Here is a 25,015-nt window from a genome sequence, read left to right on the forward strand (position 1 = left end):
GTCCATCAGTAAGTGTATTATTCTGGGTCAGATGGCTTTTTGTTAAGATTCGGAAGGATTGACCTTTTGACAAATAATTATTGAGCAACTACTATGTTCTAGGCATTGTGTCAAGATTGCGCCTAGGAATAAAACTACCTTGTAAATCAAGAGAGAGAATGCAGAAAATAAACAGTAATGAGTACATTTTATAATGGGCTAAATAAGAGAAAATAGAGGAGGGCAAAGGGAATTGGGGTGCCTAAGGGCCTTGCTAGGAAGGTGAGGGGAAGAGCCATGTGGAAGAAAGGAATTCTGAGTGAAGGGAACAGCGCACAGTGCTGAGGTAAGAGTATCTGTGGATGTTCAAGGAATAGCAAGGAGATTGTTATGCTTGTCCAGTGAAGTGAGTGAGTTGGAGAGAAGAGGAAAATGAGGTGAGGGAGCAGGGAGCAGACCATGTAGGTCTAATAGGCAATTGGAAGGATTTCTGCTTATTTTCTGGGGGAAATGGGGAGTCATTAGAGGGTTTTAAGGGAGAAGGACCATGAAATGAGTCACATTTTACAGGGACATTGGCTCCTGTGTTGATGATGGACTCTAGGGAAGATAGAGGAAGAGGCAAGCAAGCAAGGATTAAGGACATTCTTGCAGGGATCCCGGGGACATGATGGTGGTTTTGGAGCAGGTTGGAAGCAATGAAGGCAGTGAGAAGTAGATTCTGGATTTTATTTTAAAGGTAGAATCAACAGAGTCCTTGATAGGTTGGGAACAAAGAGAGAAGTTAAAATGATTATAAGGTTTTTGGCCCGAGCAACTGAAATCGAAAAGACTAGAAGAGTCAAACTACTTGGGGCGAGACAGCAGTTCAGGTTAGTGCATCATAAGGTTGAGATGCCTATGAGACATCCAGACAACAGTGTTAATTAGGCAGTTTGTTTACATGAGTCTGGAGTTCAGGAGGGAGAGTCAGGGCTGGAAGTGTAAATCTGGAAATTATCCATGCATATAAAGCCTCGGGACTAATACCAGGTATTAAAGAAGGTATTGGTATTAATCTATTTTTCTCTTACTTCTAGGGAACCTGTGAGCAACTGGTCAATATTTTATTTTTTATTTTTAAAAATATTTTACTTATTTGAGAGAAAAAGAGAGAGAGCATGAGCATGGAGTTTATTTGGGATTCTCTTCTTCCTCTCCCCCTGCCTCTCTCTCTATATATGAAATAAATTAATTAATTAAAACAAAACAAAACAACAAACTGAGACCTTGGAATAAGACATCAGTGACAACACAAGTGTGGATATAATGTGATTAGACTTCTGTTCTTGTTCTGCAATGGGGGCAGGTTCCAGCTCTTTTCTTAGAGGATGTTTGTGTGGGAGGTGTTTATAGGTGAGTAGCCCATGACCATTTGGGGTGCTGTAAGTTCAGTTAAGCTGATGTTTTATTTATAAACATTTTTCCTTCTTCACATAGTAACTGTGCAATAGTTACTAGAAATATTGATTTTAATTAACCTTCAGTTTTGTGACCCTATGCTACACTCTGCCAGTCAATTTGGGGGCCCACTTATGTTACACTGGAGTTTTATTATATTCCCAAAGTATTACTGGTGGCAGTAGTGGTGGTTGTGGTGGAGGGGGAGGTTGTGAGTGAGCCCTCCAACTGACCCTGAAGTGGTCTCCGGTTCTCCTCAAACTGGCATGGGGCCATAGCCTGGATCTTCCCTGAAAAACCCCCAGGGATCCAGCTACTGAGTGTCTTTCTTGCTTTTAGGTCCTTTTCTGATGTTGCCCCCTGCCCTATGCATGATTGGTTCTGGTTCCACCTCTGGGTCACCTTCTTAGATCCTCCCTTACCAACTAGTCTATCATAAATCCTCCTCTTATTCTATTTCTAGTGTTTGCACGCTTTTCTTCCCAGAATGTGTCACAAACTAATTGAATATGCACGTGTAGCGTATTATCTGACTCTTCTCCTGGACTGAAAGGTTCAGAGGGCCAAGACTGTACTTTTTTTCACTATCAGTGTTCACTATCACTCTAGCCTATCCAATACCCAGTGCGCGCGCACACACACACACACACACTGTTGATAAATTACTTATTTAAATACTTTCATTTATTTTTTTCAAGATTTTATTCATTTGTTTGTCAGAGAGAGAGAGCACAAGCAGAGGAAGTGGCAGGCAGAGGGAGAAGCAGGCTCCCCACTGAGCAAGGAAACTGATGTGGGACTCGATCCCAGGACTCTGGGATCATGATCGGAGCTGAAGGCAGACACTTAACTGATTGAGACACCCAGGGATCCCTTATTTGTATACTTTTAATAATTTCCTCTACATTCTGTATCTATTGTTTGAGCATCTACTATGAATTAAGCCCTGTTGTTGGTGTTGGAATGCAAGCAATGAATAAAGCAAGCAAAAATATCTGCCAATAGGCTGCTTTTTTGCTGGAGAATCTGGTATTTTATATATGTATGTCGCCTGTGATACCCTTTCAGTTCACTTGTTTGCTCAGTACCCACTTTATTGATGGGAGCTAGGAGCTGGTGGTTAAATGCTCCCTTCTTCCATCTTGATTTTTTTAAATAAAGATTCAATTTTAAAAGATGTAAAGATTTATTTTAGAAAGAGCACAAAGGGGAGGGCAGAGGGAGAGGGAGAGAGAACCCCAAGCAGACTCTGTGCTGAATGCAGAGGCTAATGCAGGGCTTGATCTCACAAACCTGAGATCACAACCTGAGCTGAAACCAAGAGTCAGATGCTTAAATGACTGCACCCCTCAGGTGCCCCCTATCTTGATTCTATGCAATTCCTCAGAGGGTCCCAGTAGGACTGAGCTCTACTTGTTCACAAAGGAGACTGCCTAGATCAAACACCTTTGAATGGGTTTTCTCTCCCTCCCTGTTTCATTCTTTCTGGTCCTGATTCATTTTCCCACCCCTGTTCCATGAGATCACTTCCCAAAAGAAAGTACTTGCCCTTCAATCCTTCGCTAACACTGCTTTTGAGGAGAACCCAAGCCAACAAAGCTAGCATTTTAATTCTTTTGTCAGGTCACTTTCTAAATTTTTTTAAAGATTTTATTTATTTATTCATGAAAGACACACACACACACAAACACACACACACACACACACAAAGGCAGAGACACAGGCAGAGGGAGAAGCAGGCTTCTCACAGAGAACCTGATATGGGACTTGATCCCAGGATCTCAGGATCATGACCTGAACCAAAGGCAGATGCTCAACCACTGAGCCACCCAGGCATCCCTGTCAGGTCATTTTCTACATTTCCATCTTGGGTCCCTGGCTGTATTTTAGGTTTCTAAAGGGCAGGCATCAGATATTCCTTTTTTGTATTTTCTCATAGCTATTTATTCAGGGCTTGGCAGATATCAGTGAACATATGCTGATTCTGATTTGATTTGACAGAAGGAAAGAATACAGTGGCTATTTGTGCCCCAAGGGAGGCCAGAGTCACTTCTGGTATAGAGACCTGTGCCTGATGTTAGGTAAGGCTGGGACCTGCCAAGAAATTAGTGCTTTCTTTTCTGCATACCCATCTGGCTTCCCTCCCAGGTCGCTGCACCCTTGACTTCCAGGAGCAGCAGGTCTCCAGCTGCTGAAGTAGTTCAGGGCCCACCACTAGGGGCTCACTCAAAGGGCCCTGCCTGCCACCTGCTCCATCCAGGCTGGGAATGCCAGAGGGAAACCAGGCCCTCCTCCTCAGGGGTGGGATGCACTTGTCTGTCATCTGGTGCTGGAAACAGGATGTCAGGACCCTGTGCCCATGGGACCACAGTGAGGGATTCAAAATGAATGAATGGATGACTTTAAAATTTGGCACCAAGCTTGACTAGACCTCATGGACATAGAAAGTGACAGGCAGCCAGTAAAGGTGCAAAGAGCATTGGACATATTCAGCAGACAAGAATTGTAGTTATAGGTCTACCACTAATTTGATGCTCCTTTGGTCATGTACCACTTTTCTGCCCACGGCTTCCTGAAAATGAGAAGGTTGGACTAGATGATGTCAAAGATCCCACAGCTCTAGGATTCTTAAATTACAGAATTAGAAGGAATCTGATCTGTCAGTTATACTTCAAATAGTTCTTTCTTTCTTTCTTTCTTTCTTTCTTTCTTTCTTTCTTTCTTTCTTTCTCTCTCTCTCTCCTTCCTTTTTTCCTTTCTTTTTACTTAGAGAAACATGTTGCTAACAGCTCCATGTCTACTCTAAACCCACAAGGAGATAGCACCAGCACATTTGCTCTTGCATATTCCCAGGTGGTTGTACTTCTCTACCTTCCTACTTGGCATTTACTTATTGCTTTTTTGTAATTGAAATTTTTTAAAAGATTTAAAAAATGTGTTAAGTAATTGTTGCATCCAGTGTGGGGCTCAAACTCATAACCCTGAGATCAAGAGTCGCATTCTCTAGCAACAGAGCCAGCCAGATGCCCGTGTAACTGAAATTTTTATTGAAATAGATTTACTTTAGTCATAAGAAATAATATACTTCACTCAGTTGATCACACTTTGCAAAACCTTAATGATCACACCCAATGATCACACTTTGCAAAACCTTAATGTTACTACAACTAGAATATCGACATTGATACGATCCACCTATCTTATTACTCAGATTTCCCGTTTTACTTGTACTTTTTAAAGTGCATTTAAGTTCTTTTTTAAAAATTAATTAATTAATTAATTAATTTATTTATTTATAGACACAAAGAGAGAGGCAGAGACATAGAGGGAGAAGCAGGCTCCCTACAGGAAGCCCTATGCAGACCTGGATCCCAGGACCCCAGGATCACGCCCTGAGCCGAAGGCAGATGCTCAACCACTGAGCCACCCAGGTGTCCCAAAAGTGTATTTAAGTTCTATATAAATTCAACCACCTGCTCTAAGACCACAAGTTCTAAAACCAGAAGGATCTCTTGTGTTGCCCTTTTACAAACATACCTTGCCTTCCTCCCATTGAACCTCATCCCCTACTTTGTTTCTCAAAGATCTTTTTATTTGGAAATAATTTCAAACATACTGAAGTGTTTTAGTACACATTGTACCTAGATTCACTGACTTCATATTTTGCCCATTTACTTTATCGTTTTTCCTATCAACATTTTTTTTTCTGAATCACTTGAAGTTACATACATCATGCCTGGACAATACTTCAATGTGTACTTCTAAGAATATGGGTATTCTTCTACATAACCATAGTACAAGTTATCAACAGCAGCAAATTTAACATTGATCCAATACTTTAATGTACTATCAGGATTCGAACTTTGGGGGCCCCTGGGTGGTTCAGTTGGTTGAGCCTCTGCCTCCTTGCCCTGTCATATACTCAGGGCCCTGGGATTCAGCTGGGTTGGGTGCTCTTCTCAGCAGGGAGCCTACTTCTCCCTCTACCCCTCCCCCTGCTCATTCTCTCTCTCTCTCTCCCCTTCTCTCAAATAAATAAAAAATCTTCAATAAAAAAGGATTCTAGCTTTGTCCACTGAAATATCCCTGCTAGCATTTCTCCACCTCCAGTATAGGACAAGGTATCATATTAAGTTGTCATGCCTTTTTAGCAATGTTTAATCTGGAACATTGGGCCTCCTTTGTTCTTTGTGCAGCATGGAACCCAATGTGGGGCTGGGACTCACTACTCTGCGATCAAGACCTAAACCGAAATCAAGTCAGACGCTTAATGAACTAAGTCACTCAGATGTCCCTCTTTTGTCTTTTGTGACGTTGACATGTTTGAAGAATACAGCCCCTGCCCCTTTTTGCTAAATGTTCCTCATTTTGCCTTTGTGTGAGGTTTCATCATGATTAGATTCAGGTTATGCGTTGTCCCTGGAACACCGCCTAGGTGATGTGTACTGAGGACACGGTATCCATCTACTCTCGTTGATAATGTTAATTTTGATCACCTGGTCAAGGTGTGGTCCACCTGCTTCTCTGTAAATGTTTCTTTCTTGTTATTAATGAGCCTAAATGATCTACCGAGAGACAAATTAAGCCAAGCAAATATCTGCTCTCCGGTAAAATCCGCTCTGGTGTTGGCATCCAGTGAGGATTCTTGCCTGAACTGATCTTGACTGTATACTTCAAGTCCCCTTCCAGTATTTGGGACCAGGTTTTCTATGGTTCAGCTTTCTTGCGCCTTTGGCTCGGGTCAGAGTCCTCTCCGTGTCTTCCCAATGTCCTCTGCGACCTTTGGGCAGAGACCGGGCCCAAGTAGTGCACTCAGCAGCCCCGACTGGAAGTGAGCTAATCTGGGTTGTTTCGCGTTAAACCGTCCACTAGTGATTTGCATAATACAGTGGCTTGTGAGCGCTGACTTCCTGGATCCTTTTCTGATTCCGCCCCCGCCCCCGCCCCCACCCCTCCGTCGGTGGCATTTTTTCAGACGGTCCATCGACAAGCCCCTCCCCCCCCTCCCCCCCGGCTCTGTCCTCCGCAGCTTCAGCCTCAGGGTCGCTTTCCTAGACTCCCCGAGCTGCAGGAAAGCCTGGCTCGCGGGGGGCCCGGGCCCTTAGGCTGACCCTAGACGCGCGCAGGTACAGGCGCACGGCGGCCTCTGGCGGCGGCTCGCTGCGCCCCGGGCGCGCTCCGTCGGGCGGGCATCCCGGAGGGCGGCTCGCAGGTGGCGGCGCGGGCGGGGCCGGGCAGGGGGAGGGCTCGGCGCGCGTCGGGCGGTGACGGCAGCGCGGAGGGGAGGCGCGAGCCGCCCGGCCGCGGGGGAGCCATGGCGAGAGGCCGCGCCGCGGCGCCCGCATCAGTGCCCCGGTCCGCAGCAGCGCCCCCGCCCGCCGCCCCGGGGCCCACCCCGTCGCCGTCACCCCGCGCCCCGAGCCCGTGACGCCCGCGCGCCGCGAGCGAGGCGCCCCCGCGAGAGGGGCCGCGCGGGAGGGAGCGCGGGGCAGCCGGAGCACCCACGACCCCCGCGCCCCGGAGCCGCGGAGCCCCGGAGCCGCGGAGCCCGAGCCCCGAGCGCCAGGTCGGCGGCGGCGGCGGCGGCGGGAGGAGGGAGGAGCGAGGAGGGAGGAGGGGGCGCCGGAGCCGGAGCCGGAGCCGGAGGCCGCCGCGTGCGCCCCGGTGCCGCCCGGCCGGCTGCTGCGGAGGGAACCGGAGCCGCCGGGCGGCCGGGGCCCGGCCGAGGACAGCGGCGCGGGGGCAGCCAGCGGAGCCGAGCGCCCGGGAGCCCCGCGCGGGAGCCCCCCGGGGCCGCGCCTGCTCGGGGTAAGACCGGGGTCCGCGCCTCCGGCCCGCGGATGGGGAGGGAGGGAGGGAGGGACACGCGTGTTCGCGGGCTGCGGGCGCGTGATGCGGCGGCGGCGGCGGCGGCAGAGGCCGGGCTCGGGCCCCCGAGCGGGGAGTAGCCCTCCCGCCTGCACCCGGGGGAGACCCTGGCGGGGCCCGGAGGGGCGCCCGGAGCGCTCGGCGTGCGGCCCCCCGCGTGGCCTGGATTCCGGGCTCCGGCGCTCGGCGAGGACAGGGAGGCGACCTTCGGGGAGCCCCGGGCCGGGCCGGCCCAGAGTGAGCGGCGCCCCGAGTCCCCCTCGCCCGCGCGCGGCGGGAATCCCATCTTCTGAGCGTGCCTGGGCCGCCCCACGGGTGCCTTTTAGGAACCTTCCTTTCCATTTGGAGAGTTAACAAGTTTACTTGTGTCACTTTTTGGCGTGGGTTTTTAAATCCTTTCCGAATCGCCAAGGTCAGCCTCTTGCAGGTGAAAACAAATGAAGGGAAACGTAGCCTCTTCTTTTGTAAAGTTGTGTTCAGGGAAGCACAGGTCAGAGCCCGCTGCTGGGTGCACACTGGCCGGTTAGCCTCTGCGTTTGGAGCCCTTCCTTCCCGCACTTGCTCTGACACTGGCATCAGCGTTCACTCTGAGCGGCTCCCAAGTATGAGTGTCTAGGCCTCTGACTTCTTTTGTAAAAAGTTGTTTTCTGATATTTTTCACTAGGACTTCATTGCATCAAAGAAATGCGTAAACGTTGTCTGGCAGGGTGGGTACCCTTTCCTACAGCATCTTTTGTTTGTGGCAGCGAGTGATAGGGAAGCAAGCTAAGAACTTGCTTGGGAACAGGGTCCTTTTCAGTTTCCAGCAGAGAGGGAGGTGGCCTGACTGAGCATTTGCCAGCCCTGAGCAGTCTGCACAGGGGAGGGTCTCCCCACGTCCAGGGGAGGATGACAGGCAGGGAGTTTGCCTGGCAGGTTCAGAGTTGGACCTGGAGTGACAGATGGCACCTTTCTCTCTCTGTTGGTCTGGAAAGATCACACTTGTGTGCCCTTTGATATCTGACCCCAGTTGTATCACAGGGGTGCCCAGACTGAGCCATCCGGGGAGCTGAGCAGGGCTCGGGGTGCTGAACTGGGTTAGAAAGCCCATGGACTTGTACAGCAGCTTTGGCAAGACTTGGGTCTCAGCTTGGCCCCAGCATGAGCCGGTTCCTGTTTGACTCCCTAGAGGCCTGTGAGATTTGGTTTCCCATCCCCAGCTCTTCCTGGAGGGTGTCTCTACCCTGGCTGTGTTGCTGATGTTCCTTCTGAAAAGGACACAGGCCTTTTTTTTTTTTTTTTTTTAACATTTATTTATTTATTAGAGAGTGCACACACACACGCATGTGTGAGAGCATGGGAGCGGGATGCAGAGGGAGGGGGAAAGAGAATGTTCAAGCAGATTTCCCACTGAGCACTGAGCCCTATCCAACCTGGATCCCAGGATTCGGAGACCATGACCTGAGCCTAAATCAAGAGTCGGCTGTTCAATCGACTGAGACACCCAGCACCCCAGGTCACAGGCCCTTGAGTGGAAAACCTGGATTCAAATTCCAGCTCCTATCTCTTTATTGGCTTTGTGACCTTGGGCCCTTCCTTAACCTCTCTGACCTGGGTTTCCCCTCTCTGGGATTGCCTGCCACTCTGGAGCAAACAGACCTCATTGGATTCTTACAAGGCTTAAAAAGTGTTTTAAAGGAAAGTGTTTGTAAAAGTTTGACTATAGGATAGGGGAGGGTTTTCAGGTCTCATTCCAGCAGGACTAGGTGTGTGAAAGGTAACCTTTTTACTAGGTAACCTTTTTCACCCCTGACAGGGATAATAAAGCAGATATTATAATACTAATTATTCTTTCTTACAAGTTTGCTGTGAAGGTCAAATCAGATCAGGTGAAGGGGCTTAGAGGGGCACCTGGGTGGCTCAGTCAATTAAGTGACTGACTCTTGATTTTGGCTCAGGGTCATGAGTTTGAAGCCCCACAGCAGCCTCTGCTATGGGCTAGAGCCTGCTAAGATTCTCCTTCTTGGGATCCCTGGGTGGCTCAGTGGTTTAGCGCCTGCCTTCAGCTTAGGGTGTGATGGTGGAGTCCAGGGATCAAGTCCCACGTCGTCGGGCTCCCTGCATGGAGCCAGCTTCTCCCTCCGCCTTTGTCTCTGCCTCTCTCTCTCTCTGTGTCTCTCATGAATAATTAAATAAAATCTTAAAAAAAAGATTCTCCCTCTCTTCCCCCTCCCCAAGAGGGCTTTGAAAATAAGAGAGCAATATTTGCATTGAAAGCAGTTACTAAACTTTCAGTTTCCAAACCAACAGCACCTGACTGGCATTTGATGTGGACTCTTCTAGTCATTGCTCTGAGCCCTAGCCTCTGATCTTACACACAGTAGGTCTCTGTAATCACTAGATGACTCTTGAGCTGACCATCTCACATAGGTTCTTAGATTTTATTTTTCAGTCTACAGTGTCTTTTGTCTAGAGATACACTGCTGAATGGGCCTTCTGGTTCCTTCCCCTCCCCACCCCTGTTTTTTTGGAACAAATGCTACCCATTCTGACTTGCCTCGTTATTAGGTGTATCCAAATGGAGGCCACGTCAGTGCTGAAGAATTCAAAGTTTTAGTGAAGAGATAGTAACTACTAGCCTATGTGTAAATCTGGATGCCTCTAAGCTACATATAATGCCAATGATGTGCAGCTGGCTTAAATGCTTTGACATGTTTTATGGAGGGACCTGTGGCTTTATCATTCACTGAGAAGCTCATTTAATTATGTGTTTGTTAGGAGTGCACGTGAGGTGGAAGAGGGTGACACACAGGTGGCACACATCCTTGTTTGAGCTTCTGGTTCTCCAATTGAGGAAGGGCTGCTCCCAGCTTCTCCTGGTTTGTGGGAGGAGGGCTGTAAATCTCTTTGAGGACTAGCACATAGCAGTGACTTCTCCTGGCAGCTCCTCGCAGCCATGTCTCAAGCTGTAAAGTGGATTATATTGATGCTTCTTAAACCTGCCCCGAAACCTTCAGGTCAGAGGAATCTGTTTCAGTGTGTGTTCAACGATTCCTTTGATGGAGACTAGAAGGCAGGATCCATCTGTTTGTTTTAATATAAAAATGCTTTAAATTGTTGTCTGGATTCAAAAAGCACTCAAGGATGATGCACCTTATTTTCCCTGAGGCTCTCGTGGTTTCCTGCAGCATAAGTATGTGTACGCCGATTTGGAAATCTTGAAACTGGATTATTTCTGGGGGCTCTGCTAGTTCCAGACTTCATGATATGCGAGGACTTTTGAAAGCAGAAAGTCCTCTCCGAGATGGATTTTTATTAACAGCTGAAGAGGGTGCTCCAATATCCAAGGGTATGTTAGGGAATCAAAGAACCACCAAAGTATAAATTATCTGGATTTTGAACATTAAGCAGGACCATGCTCTGGGTATTCCGGGGACTTTGAGATCATTTTTTACCCCCAAGAATTTGTTGAAGGTAACTGTGGACTTGTGGATAAAGTGGTTTGACTTTTTCTGAAAAGTATCCCCTGTAGCGTACCATTCAGAACACTTCATTCTTTATCGTACTTCTCCTCAGTGACTAGACTTAGTTCCTAGATAGTGAGATTATGTTGATTAACGATGCTGTGGTCTCCTGAATTATGTTCACACAGAATGTTTATTAGCAAATCCTACATTGGATTGCATAGGTACAGGCTTGTATGTGTCATTTAAGATGGGTATTAATTAGAATAAGGGTAAGGATTTTGATTTTTCTTCTTCAGGTTTAGAGAGAAAAAGCATCTTTACACACGAAGAGCCCTGGGATTTTTGACGTTCTCTATCAGTTCCTCTGGTGGTTTTGGTAAAATCAAGAAGTCCTTCCAGGCAGTTCTTCACATCAGTGGTGTATGCTGTGGGCCTAGATTTTTTTGATGGTAACATTCCATAAGCTCTCACTTTTCAAGTTTTGCAAAAAAGTAAAGAAGGCAGGATCTAGTGTAGGCTTGTCTCCTTTTATTATGCTCCTTATCAAATAATTTCCAGTTGCAAATGTGGTCAAACATCAACCGTCTCCCTAAAATGTTAGAATAGGTTTGGCTTCACTTGTGTTAGCAGATCATGAATTTGAACCAGGGGGAGCAGGTGAGCAATGAGTGCAGAAGCCACCATTGAAGTTGTTGGAAGATCTTTAGAAAATTTTTCCTGGGGGAGTGGGGAGGAAAAACTTCGTTTTTGCTTTATGCAAAAAGGGGACCGAGAGTCCAGGTTCATGGTGGGACCACTTGGCCTGAGTGGAGGTGAGTGATGCTCATAAGACAAAGATCCCAGTGGTGCTCTTTGTGCCTGACTTTTGCTCCCTGCTGTCCTGGCTCCAGCTAGTTGCAGGAGTGTAAGGATTCACTACCCAACCTGTGGCAGGTGGGCCTGTAGCCTGTCAGCATTACCTGGGAGCTTGTTAGACTTGCAGAACTGCAGACCCTGACTTGCTAAATGTGAATCTGCATTTATTTTATTTTATTTTTTAAATACTTTTTAAAAATTTTTTTTATTTATTTATGATAGTCACAGAGAGAGAGAGAGAGAGAGGCAGAGACACAGGCAGAGGGAGAAGCAGGCTCCATGCACCGGGAGCCCGACGTGGATTCGATCCCGGGTCTCCAGGATCGCGCCCTGGGCCAAAGACAGGCGCTAAACCGCTGCGCCACCCAGGGATCCCTGAATCTGCATTTTATTATTTTATTTTATTTTTTATTTTTAAGTAGGCTCCACGACTGAGAGATCATGATCTGAGCTAAGATCAAAAGTCTGATCTTAACAACTAAGCCACCCAGGTGCCCCAGAATCTCCATTTTAAACATATCTCCAGGTGGTATTGATGCCCAGAGACCTCTTCACCTCCTCGTGGTTCCCCAGAATGTTCTTTACCCATGCACAAGGCCAGACTTTGCGTATGGTGGGAAGAACAAGTGGCCAGTACACACTTGTTCCCTGCCCCACTTGGGACAGTTGGTGCTCAAAGCTGGATTCCACCGTTAGCCTTCTCCTGAAAGGAAAGAGACTGGGGTTTCTCAGAAGTTTGCTGAACCCAATCCTTCCCCATGGGGGGACCCATGGGGGGACAGGGCAAACTGCAATTCTCTATCAGTAGTGAAGAAAAGCAGTCCTAGATGTGTTCAGTTATTAACCCTCCCTACCACAACCCACACCTAGAACATTGGGTGATGTTTCAAATTCTTAAAAATACACCAAAACAGGGCATAGGTGGTTCTCCCTAAGTTCTAGCCATGTAGTTGAACTAACTCTCCACACATTTATCTCCATTTTGTTGAGCAGATTGGAAGTACCAAGTCATATGCATAGGACATGACTAGACAAGGTGGAAACTAGAGAGAAGGTAGGTGGATCTGACCCCCAGTGTATTGATAGCCTTTCTCACCCACCCTTCTTCCCTCCTGCCTTCCTAGCAGGTACAGAGCTCTTGGCCCAGGGTGGTCTTCTTGTAATTGCACATAGGGATGGGTGCAGGGAACCTGCCTTTACAAAATTCTTCCTTTCTTGCCCATGAAGTGCCCAAGATCCCAGTCTGAGAGATGAAATTGCTAATATACTGATCAGCTTTTATTCTTTTTAAAAAGTTGTGGTATAATCTATACAGCAAAATTTGCCATGTTAGCCATTTTTCAGTGTACAGTTTTGTACATTAAACGCATTCACATTATTGTGCCAATACCACCTTCATCTGTCCCCAGAACTTTTTCATCTTCCCTAGCTACGGCTATACCCATTAAATTCCAACTCCCCATGCCCCCATCCCTCTACCTTCGGGGCAACCATTCTAAATTCTGTCTCTATAAATTTACCATTCCAGGTACCTCATATAAGAGGGATTGTACTGTTTTGGTTTTTTTATCTGGCTTTTCTTACATATCTTCAGGGTTCATCCTTGTTGTATCATGTACCAAAATTTCCGTCCATTTAAGCCTGAATAGTATTCCATTTTGTGTATGTGCTACATTTTGTTTATCCATTTATCCATCTTTGGACACTTGTGTTGCTTCAACCTTTTTGGCTGTTGTGAATAATGCTGCTCGGAATGTGGGTGTACAGATATCTGCTTGAGTCCTTGCTTTTACTTTCTTTTGGGTGCATACCCACAAATGGAATTTGCTGGATCCTGTGGTAATTCTGTTTAATTTTTGAGGAAGAGCCATACCATTTTTCTGAATGGCTGAACCACTTTATTTTCCTACCAGGAACATACAGGTGTTCCAATTTCTCCACATTCTCACCAACACTTCTGAGTTTTTGTTCTTTCTTTCTTTGATAATAGCCATCCTAATAGGTGTGATGTGTTCTTTCTTTCTTGCTTTCTTTCCTTCTTTCAAGATTTTATTTATTTATTTGAGAGAGAGAGAGGTCATGAGTGTTGGGAGGGGTAGAGGGAGAAACAGACCCCCGCTGAGTAGGGAGCCTGATGCGGGACTCTATCCCAAGACCCTGATATCATGCGTGAGCTGAAGACAGATGCTTAACCAACTGAGCCCGCCAGACAGCCCTGATGTGGTTATTTCTTTTGAATTATTTTTCTTTATTCTGATATTCTCCCAACACTAGCCACAGTCTTTGTCTGGCTTGGAGCTGTGGAGAATTCCTAAAAAGTGGGACTCTTACTTCAGTCCTTGCTCCTGATTTCTGTTTTACTCTGTAGGCATCATATTGAATTTACTTACTAAGTGTGGTGAGACTCAGATTAATAAGGTTTCTAGGAGCTGCTAGTGTTTTCGAGTCTGTGACTTGATGGTCTTTCCTTCCATGCTTTCCTCTCCTTTTTTATTTTGAATGGGAATTTGGGTGTGTGAGTTGGGGGAGTCAGGAGGATAATAGTGTAAAGGCAATTCTGAGTCCAGGATTCTTTTTTTTTTTAAAAGATGTTTTATTTATTCATGAGAGAGGCAGAGACATAGGCAGAGCCTGACACAGGACTCGATTCCAGGACCCTGGGATCATGACCTGAGCCGAAGGGAGACACTTAACCTGATCCACCCTGGCGTCCCTGAGTCCGGGGTTCTAAGAATAAATTTGGTTTGCCCATTGGCCCTTGGCTCCGAGTGGAGGTGTTTGGCAGGCTTGCATTTGCAGAAATCTGGCAACACAGTTGTCACGCCTGAGGACCTTGCCTACATTGCAGAATTTCAAACCTGGGAAGAATATCAGAGATTTATTTAAACTCAAGTGTCAGGCAGATTCTTGTCATGGTACATGGTTGGAATTGATGAACTTTGTGCCAAGGGATTAAAAATATGAACCAACCAACAAAAAACCAAATGTATGATTCAGGAATAGCAACCTAATGATTTTGAGGGAAGATGGGGAGAAGGAAAATGAGCAATTTGTTACACACATGAGTCACTGGTGTTGTGTCTGTGAGTGTTCCAGTTGGACGCAGAATTTTTGAGACAATTGGTTTACTGGCTTTGGTAGTAGGGAAGAAAACAGTGTCATCCAGATGGTAGGTATTCCATTTCAACCTTTGCATCTAGAAGATGTTTTTAAATGAAAGGATGGATCCTTTGGAAATTGTACAGTTTTGCTTTACATGCTTAAGTGGGACATAGACTTATTCCATTCACTTGTTAAAAAATAAAATCCTTCAGATTTACCAATTTGTAGGGATAAACTGTAGCATGCTATTGATATGTTTAAAGCCATGTTCTTTTTTTCCCCCTTTAAGATGGGTGCTTTCCCAGGGTTAGAGGTGTTGAACCTGGTAAAAACTCCTATTTATAGCAGTCAATTCTGAATCATTACCTTGTATGATAACCTCATATGGTTATTAAAGGGATTGTGTGAGTTAATGTGTATGTGTGGCTCACAGTAAACATTTTGTGTTAGCCATTATTATTGTTTTGAACTCCTTATGACGTGTTCATCCACAAATAATTTCAGAGCATGTCCCCTGTGCCATGCCCCAAGGGTATGTGTTGCCCTTTGTCCTTATGGTCCTCACAGGAAGAGCCCCCATGACTTGAGGGAGTGATGTGGCTGCAGATTTTGCTCACCTGGCAATGAACTTCCCTTCTTTAGCTTTGGGGAGAAATGGTTCACTCTGCAAGGATCCCAAGGCATCAGAGAAATCCCTTGGGACTTGACATTTCCAAAGTCTCTGTTGGAAGGAGTATGGTGTGAAGTATTTGAGAAAATATCTTTCTGTGTGAGAAGACAAGCAGAACATTCTTACTATTATAACGGATAAAAGGTATGACAAGCAAATCACTGGGAAAATAGGCTATGAACTGTTGACTGACGCAGTAGGTGTGTTTATGCTCTACTTGGATGATAGGAAAATGGTTTGTATTAAAAGAGATTGTAAGAGGAGTATCATAGCAATTGTTGAATGTTAGCTTGAAAAACTTTTAGTTAAGTCTCTTGATGGTAGCAAAGATACTCCTATAGAAGAGAACAAAGAATAAAGAAGAGAGTTTGTTTATTTTATCACCAGCCTTTTATCCTTTTTGGTTATTCTTTATGGTATCCTGATTGAAGAGGCCACATGGCAGAGGATTCAGCACAATCAAATGTGAGGATTTCCCTCACAGACTCAGAAGTTGCAGGCACATTTGTTCAGTAGGGCAGAGCAGGGATGCAGTGTGGAGACTTTGTGAAGAGAAGACCATGGCAGGGCCCAGGTGTCATGAGGGGACGCGGCCATCTTCCCTCCTCAAGCATGCTCAGGCAGGTGTGTGGTCCCAAGCCCTACCAGCCACCGGAATGACAGACCTTCATTGGACCTCTGGCTTGGCTACACATGAGAGGGGGTGATGGCTGCGGCTGGGTGGCCAGTGATAGTCTGGATAAAGTGGATTCTTTTGGGTGACTTTGAGGAGGTGTGGCTTGCTCTTTGAAGAGATGGTGGTAAAGTTAGGGAGGGCTGGCCTCAAGGATGAGGCTGAGATTTTTGAATTGCTTCAATCAATTGTGATAACTCAGTTGTACAAGGGTTAGGATATGCAGGATCCTGTTTTGGATGTCCTGGGTTTGATGTGTTTGTGAGATTTCCTAGTGGAGGCGTTTAGGGCAATGGAACATCTGGGCCTGAGGCTTAGAAGGGAGATCTGTGTGTGAGGGGAGGGTCTGGGGGCCATCCCCGAATAGACAGCAGTAATGTCATGTGAAGGAGAACTCCCAGAGGTCGACCGGAGGAGATGAGAAGTGCTGGGGGAAGAGAGTGTTCCTGCAGGGAGGAATGAGGTTCATGGGGCCTCTCTGCTGTGATAGGTCAAATAAGATAACAGCTAAAATATTCTTTGGGTTTATTTATACTTAGTTGGCATGCAAATATTTGTAGAATTGTATCAGGAGATGCTGGCTTAGCCTGTAATCATAGTAACATGTTGACTGTGAGGATTCTTGCGGCCTTCAGAAACATTTGCAGGTTTCTGTGCCAAGTATCATGTGTGCTTGTCTCAGGGGTGTCTGTATTTAATGAATTTCTGAAATTAGTGAGCTCAGAATTAAAGATTTTACTGCACTTTCTTGAGAATCTTATGTTTGTAACTTGAGGTTTTACATTCTGTACTATTGGAGCTGTGGAGTCATGGTAAAATTGGAGGGAGTTAGAAATTGCTTATTTTAGCCAAGGTGACTTCTGCAGCCCCATCACAATGGGTCAAATAAGCAATTAGCAATACTTACCACTGGTGAAGATGTGGACCAGGTGGAAGCCTCATGCATCATACACAAACAACAACCACTTGGAAGATTGGCAATATTCCCTAAAGCTGACCATATACATTATGATCCCAAGATTCACTCCTGGACATATATTCAACAGAAATGTGTGCTGTCTTCTTAGTAGCAGCTTTACTCATGTCAGCCCCCAGGTGGAGAAACCCAGATGTCTATTAACAAAATCGTGCTTTTTCCATACAATGGAATACTACTCAACAATTTAAAAAGGAATGAATTATTGACATGCAACAAACAGATGAATGTTACAGATAAAACATTAAGGTGAAGAGACCAGACAAGGAGGTATACTCCATAGGATTCCGTGTTCAGGAAGTTCACATACAGGTAAAACTATCATATAATAAGGGTGAGAAGAGCAGTTTACCTACAAGGAGGTATTGACGATGCAAGGTGGGTATATAAGGAAAAATTAACGGCGCTGCATGCATAAGACAATGAAAAGTTCTAGTTAATTTGGCAACTATTTTAATGCAGCATGAAGTAAGATAATTGTTCTGCAGAATGTAACAGTGCCCTAACCTGTGGTTTTCATCCCATTGCCTCCCCCCACTCCACATCCATGGATCCATTTGGAACATATGCACCCCTAGTACCTGGGCCTTAAGGCCGCTATTGTCCAGTCTTTAGGGTAGTTAATGAAGCCTGGGTGTTTACTCATTTTCCTTGGTTCATGAAGGGTGTGGTGTTATTACTGTGGCCCAGGGCCAGGCCTAGGGTGATGTGATAGAGGCAATTACCTTTCTCAGGCCCATAATTTAAGTAATCAAGAGAAATAATATTTTAGTGCAGAATTTCTTAAAAAAAAAAAACGCAAAGAAATCTATGATGAACAAAGCATCAATATTTGTAATAAAGACAGAATCGGTATTACTGATTTTTCCTCTTGCCTCATGCTCCCATGTGGCCTGGCAGGGCACATCAGGGGCCCGAAGATGGAGCAGGAGTGTGAGGTTTGAGAACCATAGTCTTGGCCTGGATGTCTGATTCAAGAGAATAAAAAGTGAAAAGGCAGGTTGGTAAAAACTGAATGGCAGTTGATTCTGTTCATGCTTTTCAGTGTTTTGCGAATGGAAACTTGTGACTTGGAAAGGATTCTTCTCAGTATATTAAACTTTCTGACAAGAGGGTATAATGTATAAAAGCACTTAGGATGGTCCTTCAGAGACTGTCATTGTTCTTTTAAGTTTTTGTGAATTTTGTAGTGTTAACTTATGGCAAGAGTGGCTTGATGTTCTAAATCAAAACAGGAAATTGTCAAGGCTCAGTAATTTGTGGCATTAATGAGATATAAAACATTGTCTTTTAGAGTGTAGCAGTCTTTAATAGTAGAAAAATTCATTATTACCCACCTTTTAGCTAATCATGTGCTTGCTATTGATATAATTCCCTCATAGGCAGGGTGGAATCTAATAATTTGCTAGGCCTCCATACTGCTTGCTTACAAACACATCCATGCTATTGTATGTTCCCAAGCATGGTTTCTGAAATGTGGCCTCCTTTTTGTCTTTTTCTGGTGAAAAAGGCCCATGTATCATGTCCATTTGGCTCTTCTTTGTGATCAGGATGTGTTGCCTGGACTGAGAAAGGGGGGGGGTCCCAGATATTTCAGCACCTCTTCCAATTGCTATGGATACGGTATCAGTGCCAACTGTCCCCTCAGAAGCTGAAATGCTTGTCCTTCCTGATGCTAAGGTATAGGTCCTTCCAAGTATTAGAGGACTTTTCAAAGTGTCTTATATGGGAATTACTTTCAAAAAATTACACCAAAGACGGTTAAAAATTCCCCGCCTTGAAAAGCTCACTTCTTTGTTCACATTCTCCCCGCCCCCTTGCCAATTTGCTGGGCATAGTTTTCTCCTAGCAACACGCAGTGGTCAGTGGGAAAGTCAAGCTGGCTGAGAGCCTCCCTGCCTGGGACCATCTTCCCCAGTCACTAGGGCACCTGCAGGGGCCTGTGCCCTGTACCCTGGCAGCATGGCACACCTGTGATGGCACACTGGCCTTTCTTTGGGTCTGTAAAAGTTTATCATTAGGAATCTGTTGCTTTGGGGCGCCTGGGTGGCTCAGTTGGTTGAGCATCTGCATTTGGCTTGGGACATCATCCTGGAGTCCTGGGATCCAGCCTCACATCCAGGTGGGGCTCCTTGCTCAGCGGGGAGCCTGCTTCTCTCTCTCCGTCTCTCTCTCTCTCTCTCTCTCTCTCTCCCCCTCTCCCCCCTCCCCACTTGTGCTCTCTCTCAGATAAATATAATCCTTTTTTTAAAAAAGAGTTCTATTGCTTTAATACATACTGGGTTGTTGAGATCTCTTCTTTCCTCTCGAGCTAGTTTTAGTAGGCTGTGTACTTCACGGACTGTATCTGTGTCACCCAAGCTGTTGAATTTATTGGCATAATCATTATCCTTTCAGTTATTGAGAAGATTTGTAGTGGTGGCCTATCTTTTGTTTCCGATCTGTGCCTTGGGCGTTAAGAAGGGCTCCGTGCAAAGGAACTGCTGGATCAGGGTAGCTGAGCTCTGGGCAGCCCGGGGGCTGGTTTCAGGGAGCGGCGGGGCTGGAAGGGGAAGGGGAAGGGGAAGGCGGGGAGGGAGGCCGGGGGAGAGCTGGGGCCTCTCCGGGGAGGAGCTGCCGGGGAAGGATCACGTGGGCGGTGAGCTCATTAGGCTGGGGACACCAGCTGTGCTATTATTAGGGCTTTTAAAGTCCGTGGCAGATGTTCTTAGGCGGAGTTCCAGCCTCGATCACTTCCCACATATGGCATAATACAGTACATGGAAAAGGAGCCCCTCGGTAACCAATAGCTTTTCCATGAAACACATCACTCCTTCCCCCCCTGAACTTTTTTCCTTCTCTTTCTCTCTCCCTTTGTGCCTTTTTTTTTTCCTCTCCGTCTCGTTCCTTATCTTTTTCTTGCCCTTTGTGTGTGTTTTCTGTTTCTTGTCTCTGTCCTTTGTCCTCCTCTCGCTCCCTGCTGTTTGCCTCTGTCTGTCTGTCTGTCTCTTTCTGCCCTGTTCCCGCTCCCCCCAGCCCTCTCCCTGTCCCTCCCTCTGGTACTTCCTTCTTTTCTCCGTGGGCCCTCGTAGTTTAACCCTAGTGTGGGACTAGGGCAGGACAGAGCGGCCCGAGAAGAAAGTTTGCCCATTTTAGATTAGAAGTGAGCCTCGGCGTTTCCTAGAAAGTGTAAGGAGCGCAGGTAAGTCCGAGGGTGAGGAACGCTGGAGAGGGTCTGCTCCAGAGCCTGTCCTACAGCTGCACCTTCGCTTTGCTTCTCGGCTCCAGGGGCGCAGTAGTGGCCTTAGGGCCACTGTGGCCCGGACAGACTAAGGAGCCAGCCAGGGCACTGGTTACTAATGTCCATTTTTGCACACGGTTTGTGTGTGGGATCAGCTGACGACCTCTCACCACCGTTGTCCTGGGTCCCCCTGACCAACTTTTATCAGGAAGCTTCGTGCAGCCCTTCCCTCGTCCCTCATTTTTATAGTAACCCGTCTCAGCTTGGAAACACAAGGTAGAATCAGTATCAAATCGACTTATTGTTCGGGGAGGGAGGGGGTGGGGGGACTGAATCTCTACAGGGAATGTGCTGTTATGTATTAGGACTCTATGCTTTAAAGCTCAAAGTGATGCAAGCTTCATTATAGAAGTTTCCTACTCTTTCTGAGCACTGACGTTTTGAGATATTACATTACTTTTGTAGCTACAACAAATTGATCCTATTTTAATTTCAAGAATAATGAAATAATACACAGATCAGTGTCCTATCTCACTCTAATCATGGCTACAACTGTCAGAAATAGATTTTAAGGAAAGCTTCTATAACCTTGGCATTTCTCTTCAAAGGAAAGTAAATGTAACTATTTTAGAAAAAGTACTTTTTTTGGATTTTAAAAATTATTTTGTTCTGAAAAAGGTATTAAAAAAAATAAGCCCAAAGCCAAACTGTAGAGTGAGATCAGCATGGGGAGAGAGTTACTGAGCTGGGCACCTCATTATTCTTACTGGTTTCTCTGCTAATTTAGAGATTGGGAAATAAAACCAAGAATGGCATTTTCCCACTTCCCTAACTTTATCTGAAGAAGGGGAATCATTAAGTAGGATTTTGCATGGTGCCCACCCCAGCTCTTGCAGACTGGTGGGGACAGGTGCCGTGGCTCTAGCTGTGGGGCAACAGTGACAGGTGTACATATGTGCCTCATCTCATCGTGTTTGCTGAGTGGTTTACGCTTATTCCAGAAATGTGGTTGGTTCTGATTTCCTAGGTCTTCAGCAGGTAAGAGTCGGCTTTGGCTGGAGTCAGTGACTTGTTGGTAAGATGGGGAACTGGAGATCTGGTTAGAAGAGTGATTGTAAGTATGTGTTGAGTGGCCTCCCTGGGCCAGGTATTGAGGTGTGACAGTAAATTAGACCAGGTCTGGGGGCAGGTGAGAGAGATGCAAACGAGTAACAGGTGTAAACTGTAATGCCAGGTAGTGACTAGGGGTGATGGGGACGGAGGAGTGACAGAGGGTGGAGTGTCTCTGAAGGCCTCCTTAGGAAGGTTATGGATGAATAAAGACCCAATAATAGGATGAGCCATGGAAAATATATGAACACAGCATCCTCTCAGGCAGAGCATGGTCAGGACAGGCCTGTGTCCCACTGGCCTGCCTGGCTGTGGTCAGCAGTTGAGATTTTATTTTGAGTATGGTGGGAAGGAAGCTGCTGGAGGATGCTGAGCAGGGATGTGACATGAAGGGATTTACTTTTTTTGCATGGGTTCCCCAGCTGCTGTGTGGAGAGCCAGAGTGTGGGAGCAGGGAGAAGGGGAAAGAGTTCTGTGTTGGTACAGGCCCAGGCAGAGTGGTGCAGCTTCAGGCCAGGGTAAAGGATGTGATGTGTTGGGGTAGAGGCTCAGGACACCTGGCTGTGGATGTGAGGAGCTGCGGCAAGGAAGAATTTAATGTGATGTCTAGATTTCATATATTCTGAATGGAACTCTTAACGCTGAAAAACGTTTACATAATTTAAAATTCCTGATGATAAAAGCCGTTCTATGTAATTTGTTGGTCAGGGGTTAGTCGGGACTGCTGGAGTTAAAGTTTGCCCAACATCTATGAAGTGAGTGGAGGCATCTTCATCTTAAGCCTGAGCTAAAGGCCGAGAGGAAGGAGAAGGGCTGTGTTCTTTCATAGCTCACAAGTTACGCTCTCCTTGGCAGGGGGAATGAGGTGAATCTCAGACTTCATCCCAAATCAAGGAGCATGAAGTAACTGTTGAACAGATTATGGAGAAGAAAAGGAACAGTGTGCTTCAGGGCAGAGCATCAGTAACCACTGATTATAGTAAACCATAGCGAATTGAATTTTCAACATTGAAAAAATCCTGAAGATTCTTCAAGTGATTCTGTAATATTTTCTTTGTGTACTTTGCCAGTTGGCTTAGTCTGTGTCTGGATACGGTGCCCTACTTGAACTTCACCATTTTAAAAATGCTTCTCTTATAAATTATAGTGGGGTGATCTCAGGCACGTTGCCTCTTCCCTCACAGTGTGGACGATAGCATTTTCCCCCGGTGAGGATCAGAATTTCAAGGTTACAGAAATATTAAACAGCTAATCCCAGGTTTATCATTATCACTCTTGCTTACCTCATAATCTGAGATGATTTCTCTCCCTGGAAGGCCTGACCTTGAACCTTGGCACGGGGAGAAGATCCGACTTTGCCACAGCTCCTGGGAAGTGAGGGGCTTCCGCTCTTTCACCTGCAGGGACTGGGTTAGGAATGCTGAGCAGCCTCCTTTGAAAAGCATGTGCTGAAGCTTCAAGCCCATCAGCCACTGAGGTTATCAGTAAAGAATCTGGAAGGTGCATTCTCTTGGAATCTGAAATATTTAAGGACAGAAGATCTTGCTGCTTTCTGGTAGGGTATGGCAAGAATAATTGACACTCGAGCTGGGTTTATTTGGGATTACAGTAGGTGAGGATGAGTTGGGCTTGCCTGGTTATTCCAGAAGGTGCTGCCATCTTGCATCTTGCTTGCCATCTTGGTGGCCTCTCCTCCCTATTTTATCCACTGCCCTAGTCTTAGCGTGTGCAGCACAGAGGAGCTGCCTGTCACCCCATACTCATCATGGCTTGGCCATCTTGCCAAGTATGGTGTGAAGCCCCAGGATATTGCTCAAATTCACCTCCATGTGTCAACACTCAAAGGCTTCTTTCACACCTCTGAGCACTTCTCTTCTAGGCCTTTCCACTATGTCTTGTTGGCATCTGAATAAATAGATACCAATTTATTAAGAACCAAATTAATGCCAACGGCCATTTCCCTTATTATAAGACTTATTATAAGACTTATTATAAGACTTATTATAAGACTTATTATAAGTCCTATTTTACTTCTTCAAGTCTTTTCCATCACCCCAAGACTGTGGCACCAATATTTTTAACATCTCAAAACAAGTGTAGTAGGCTGCTGTCCTCCTTAAAATGAAACTCCATTGTCATTGAATTAAAACACTGGCTGCTTTGTTCGGAAATGTGGGAAGGAAGGGATTTTTCCTGTAGAATATCATCAAGTCAGCTCTTTCAGAAGTATAAATTCTGGGCTAGGGTTTCCTTAAAATATATTTCAGTGTGTTTGTTCTGGAACTATTGGCACATCACATTCTGGGCTCTTTTTAATGGGCTCTGGGTAATTACCGTGGCCTCCCATCTCAGCGAGTACAGTAAGCCATTCAGGAGGATAGCCAGTTGCTTATTAGCTGGCAGCCGGTGGCCCCTGACCCCTCCTCCTTGGAGATGGTGTGAGGCACAATTAGAGAGCCCTTGCATGGGGATAAGTGATTGGTGAGGCATAAATAATGCAATCTACCCTGTCTCTCTGTGCATATGGTGGGCTGAGCAGACTTATCTTTGGATGCCTGAACCTCATAATCTGGGTCCCACATGTTTAGGCTTTGTGACCTTGGTAAAGTTCTTAGCCAATAAGCCTCCGTTTTTCCATCTATAGAATAAGACTGGGGAGCATGATTGTGGGGATTCACTAAGGTGAGGTATAGAAAGGTCTGGCTCTTTTTTGCTTGTTGGCAGCATGCAGCAGGCACTCAGCGAGGGGAGCTCTGAGATCCACTCTTTTGGGGTTGCTGACACTTCCGTATATTGTCCTCTCCTTCCACTCCCAGGCTCTCTGCCTCCATCATGGAAGACTGAGACATTTGGCTTCTGGTCATCTTCCCCTGATGATGCATCATTCGAGACTCTGATGACTCACCCAGCACCTTGACCATCTCCTCTCCACTGGTGGCCTCTCCTCCCTACTTTATTCACTGCCCTAGTCTCAGCCTGGACTGGGTCTGTGTCATCTCCTGAAATTACCTGTGCCACCTCTGAAACCCTCAACATCACTACCCTGTTCTTTGAACTCCAGACTTTCTTGGCCTTTGCACACTTGTGTTGCCTCATCCAGGTTCCTGGCATCTCCCCCTCCACCCTGGCCTATGGTCACTGAGCACCTGTTGGCTTTCCTTTGGGCGGCCCAGCAGAAATCTGTGCCTGCCTTCCGAGGGCTGCTGGAGAAGTAACAGAATCACCTGTCGGCCGAAGTGTTGACCCTGTAAAGCATCTTCAGCTGGGTCACAGGCTCTGCCTGCTTGTTTGTATATGTTTTTGTTTTTAAAGGTTTTATTTATTTATTCGTGAGAGACAGAGAGAGAGAGAGGCAGAGACACAAGGCAGAGGGAGAAGCAGGCTCCCTTCAGGGAGCCTGATGTGGGACTTGATCCCGGGTCTCCAGAATCTCGCCCTGAGCTGAAGGCAGATGCCCAACCACTGAGCCACCCAGGCCTCCCATGTTTGTGTATGTTTCTTGAGGTTTCTGTCTCTGCCTTGAGCCACTATGACTGTTCTTGACTTTCCATGGCTTTCCTAAACTTCTTACCCCCCGCCCCCCGGGTGAGCAGGAGCAAGCAGACTTGCTGCCTCTCAGCCTTCACCTCCAGATGTTGGCTCCTGGGAATGAAGGAGGGACCCTCTTCCTGACTGA

At 46.2% G+C, this 25,015-nt stretch overlaps 1 protein-coding gene across 7 annotated transcripts in view; it reads left to right on the plus strand.

Moving 5' to 3' along the window:
• Positions 1-6,431: 6,431 nt before the first annotated feature.
• TRAK1 (trafficking kinesin protein 1) overlaps positions 6,432-25,015 on the plus strand; it is a 183,427-nt gene continuing 164,843 nt past the window's right edge. For 3 of the 7 annotated variants that reach the window (XM_072726557.1, XM_072726562.1, XM_072726564.1), the window contains exon 1: positions 7,046-7,227. The gene's annotated coding sequence lies outside the window, so the exon portion shown is untranslated. Of the gene's footprint in view, positions 6,546-7,045; positions 7,228-18,873; positions 19,009-25,015 lie in introns of those variants that run through there. The other 4 variants (XM_072726559.1, XM_072726567.1, XM_072726565.1 and 1 more) reach the window with 4 other exon arrangements.

Source organism: Vulpes vulpes, chromosome 11, assembly GCF_048418805.1.
Source record: "Vulpes vulpes isolate BD-2025 chromosome 11, VulVul3, whole genome shotgun sequence".
In the NCBI taxonomy this organism is placed as follows: Eukaryota; Metazoa; Chordata; class Mammalia; order Carnivora; family Canidae; genus Vulpes; species Vulpes vulpes.